The sequence below is a fragment of the Microcaecilia unicolor genome, chromosome 2 (assembly GCF_901765095.1).
Source record: "Microcaecilia unicolor chromosome 2, aMicUni1.1, whole genome shotgun sequence".
In the NCBI taxonomy this organism is placed as follows: domain Eukaryota; kingdom Metazoa; phylum Chordata; class Amphibia; order Gymnophiona; family Siphonopidae; genus Microcaecilia; species Microcaecilia unicolor.
In genome coordinates, this window is record NC_044032.1 from 197,915,163 (window position 1) to 197,919,358 (window position 4,196).

Consider the following 4,196-nt stretch of genomic DNA (forward strand, 5'->3'; position numbering starts at 1 on the left):
CCCCCCCCCCCAATTTCTAGTTTAAAAGCTGCTCTACTTTTTAAATGCCGATGCCAGCAGCCTGGTCCCACCCTGGTTAAGGTGGAGCCCATCCTTTCAGAATAGACTCCCCCTTCCCCAGAATGTTGCCCAGTTCCTAACAAATCTAAAACCCTCCTCCATGCACCATCGTCTCATCCACACATTGAGACTCCGGAGCTCTGTCTCTTGGGCCCTGCGCGTGGAACAGGTAGCATTTCGGAAAATGCTACCCTAGAGGATCTGGATTTGAGCTTTCTACCTAAGAGCCTAAATTTGGCTTCCAGAACCTCTCTCCCACATTTTCCTATATCATTGGTACCTCATGTACCAAGACAGCCGACTCCTCCCCAGCACTATCTAAAATCCTATCTAGGTGACGCATGAGGTCCACCACCTTCGCACCAGGCAGGCAAGTCACCAGGCAATCCTCAAATCCACCAGCTATCTATATGCCTAATGATTGAATCACCAACTACAACAGCTGTTCTAACCTTTCCCTCCCGGGTAGCACTTGGAGACATATCTTCTGTGCAACAGGATAATACATCCCCTGGTGGGCAGGTCCTGGCTACAGGAGTACTTCCTACTTTACCAGGGTGATGCTCTCCTTCTAGGAGACCTCCCTCCTCCAAGGTAGAACAAGGGCTACCAGACTGGAGGTGGGACTTCTCTACAACATCCCTGTAGGTCTCTATGTACCTTTCTCCCTCAGCTCCACAAAGTCTGCTACTCTAGCCTCAAGAGGACACATTCCCCGAGAGCTAGGAGCTCTTTGCATCGGGCACACACATATGACATCTCACCAACTGGGAGATAATCATACATGTGACACTCAATGCAAAACACTGGACAGCACCCCTCTTACTGCTGGACTGCTGACTTCATCTTAGTGTTTTTGAGTTTTTCAATAATTTAAAACTTGCTACAGTATTAAGGATATTAACCTAATATAAGTGTCTTTTAGTTTAGATAGCATGTTGTATGATTTAGTGTTTCCTTCTTAGATGGTAATGAAATGTATTTAAAACTCTGTAAGAACACTCCTTGCTTGTTAATCCTATTTACAATAACTGACTATAAATGAAGAGTTGTCCTAAGGGTGGGCGGGAAGACTAAACTAGATCGTGCAGTGCCTGTTAGTTTTAAAAACTTTGTACCACAGCTACAATCTAAGTGGAAAAGACTATGGAGATTAGTTGATAAAATTTGCTTTTTATGTATATTTTTATTTTGCCCAACACTAACCTACAATTCCTCCTTTAAACCCCAATCTTTAAATTCCCAAAGCACAAAGCAAAATAGCGTTCACTTATCAGCAAAATGTTCTCTTCTCTCAGAACTTCTCTCCAGGGGCACCATCCCTTCTCTCCCCTTCCCTAGGCACCGTCTCTTCCCTCCAGTACACGATCATCATCTCCCTTGTTTTTTTCCCCATCACCCATTTCTAGCATCTGTCATTCTCAAACATCTTTCTCTCAGCAAATCTTCCTGTGCTTTGGAATCCTCCCCCTCATGATCCCCATTCTCACTCTCCCACCAACTGTACCCATGCTACTGAAACCTCCTACACCCCCCCCCCCCCCATTCTGCCAACAACTTTTCCTGTGCTTCCGAGCCCTCCCCATCCCCTTTGTCCCAAACCTTTTGCTCCTAAACCCCCTCCCCCATGGTCCACATTCTGCATTTTTTTCTTTCCTTATACCTGCTCCTCTTGGCCCTCCGACTTGTCTTCAGCGCTGCAACACTTAAGGCATGCTGCTTCTTTCAACTGCCCGAAGCCTCTGTAGCGTCATGCCTCCTCTCACAGAACTTCCTGTTTCCCGGTGGGAAACTACAGAGGCTTTGTGCAGCTGAAAGCAGCATGTCTTCAGCACTGAAGGCAATGTCAGAGCCGAGAGGAGCGGGAATAAGGGAGAATAATCACACTGCACCTCTTCTGGGCCCCAGCAGTGCCGCTGCTTAGAACCACTCCAACCTTACCCCGGACCCATACCTCCACCATTATTTCTGGGTCACGGGTGTGGATCCACCTTCCCCACATTGCTTGGGAACAGCACAGCTGGCCTGGACCCAGACCCAATCTCTGCAACCCAGGTATACCTGCAAAAGGAGCAATGGATGAGACAGCATTAAATGTTCAGCCCTACAACATAATTTTTGTTTGCCATTTGACTGGACTGATGTTGGGTCTGTGAATGATTTCTGGGAACTATGGGACCACTGAGAGTGTGGCCCCCCAGTAACCTAGAAATCATTGGGGACTAATTGGAGAGCGGGAGACTCACCCAGAGGCTGTTGTGACGCAGGCGGTGGGAAGAGGGTGCTAGTATAGAGCACAAGTGGCACATGCAGGCAGACCTGAGCTGTGCTGGGAATAGACCCTCTAAGTGGCTGCAGGGTAACCCCAGGCAGGTGGCTAGGTGTTTCGTGACAATTACATATCAGATGTTTTTAATGACACACTCCATGATAGTTTAGCTGAAAGGATGAAATAGTCCTGAGATTGAGGGAACTCTGCTAACCAAAGTTCACCACAGAGCAGTGTAGAGAAAACAGCCTGTGTCAGTTGCTACGCACACAAAGGCAGTAAGGCGGTGGTGACAAAACATTACATAGTGCAACAGGGAACATAAATTCTATTATAATTAGCACTTAAGATTTAGAAAAACAAATCATACATTCCCTTTTGTATGGATCCAAGTCCGCAGCCCAGTTACACTGACAAGTAACTGACACAAGGCCCCAAGTATTGTTATAACCGGACTCAAGAAGCCAGTTCCTCCCATCAGATGCCGGAGCAGAGAAACTGTTCCTTCCTCCTGGGACACCAACATGCTGTAGGTGCAAGCTATGAGAACCATTCTGGGGAGATATAGGGTAGTGCAGAGACATTTTAGGAGCTGACAAACTCTGAGGCACTGGCAGCTTGGATCCAGTTGTCACCAGAAAAATGATAAGAGATTTGCATATAGTGGAGGTACTGCATGCAAATCTCTCATAAATATTCATTGTGGATATCCTGAAAACCTGCATTAGGAATCATGCTCAAGGCAGTAGTGAAATGTGGATGTGTGGACTGACGACCATGTCACAGCATTGCAAATTTCTTCAACGGAGGCTAACCTCAAGTGGGCTCCCAAAGCAGCCATGCCTCCAACATTATGAGTCGTGACATGACCCTCCAAGGTCAGCCCAGCCTGGGCATAAGTGAAGGAAATGCAATCTGCCAGCCAAATTGAGATGGTGCATTTCCCGATGGCAACCCCCATCTTGTTGGGATCAAAAGCAACAAAAAGCTGGGTGGACTGTCTGTGGGACCTTGTCTGCTCCATGCAATAGGCCAATGCTCTCTTGTAATCCAAGGTGTGCAAACTGCTATAAACAGGATGGGCATGAGGTCATGGAAAGGATGTTGGGAAGACAATCGATTGGTTCAGATGGAACTCTGACACCACCTTTGGGAACCACTTGCATTAAGCATAAGTTAGTGAAGGAAGGAAATATAAGACTTTTAGAAAGCTGGCAACACTACAGGGGGGAAACAGCCACACTACTTACACACATAAGCTGAGGGTGACATTTATAGACCAGAGACCAACCTATATAATACTAGAAAGGATCTTAGATGGAACAGGTCAGTTGTTTATGGCTAGAAGAAAATCACTAAAAGCAGTTAACTAACCTCTTCCAGCTAACAATGGATCATCAATTTTATTGAATAAAACATACCCCCAAATGACTTAAAACCAACTTGCTAACAAAAGGAGACCAAGATAGTAAGTTTAGATATGGCACTATTTAAGCTTGGTGAGAACACTCTCACAGCCTAAATGGACATCACTGGATCCCATCATGAGAAAAGAAAAACTAGGAAAACAAAACTGAAAAAGGCATATGGTTCTACCCCCAAATTTGACTACCACTGAAATTATGGGACAGGAGAGGGGTCATATGATATACGGTTCTTTAGGTACTGAGAAACATCAGACCCTCTTTATGGCTACTAGCTGCATTTTTTATTGTGTAACTACTTGGCATATCAATACACAGAGCTAACAATACTTTAAATGCAAATATATGCTGATCTATCATTAAGCTACTAGCCTAAACAATGTTTTTTTTTATCTTCTAGCTTACAAAGAATGACTGGATAGTAATTCAACAGTCACACAAAA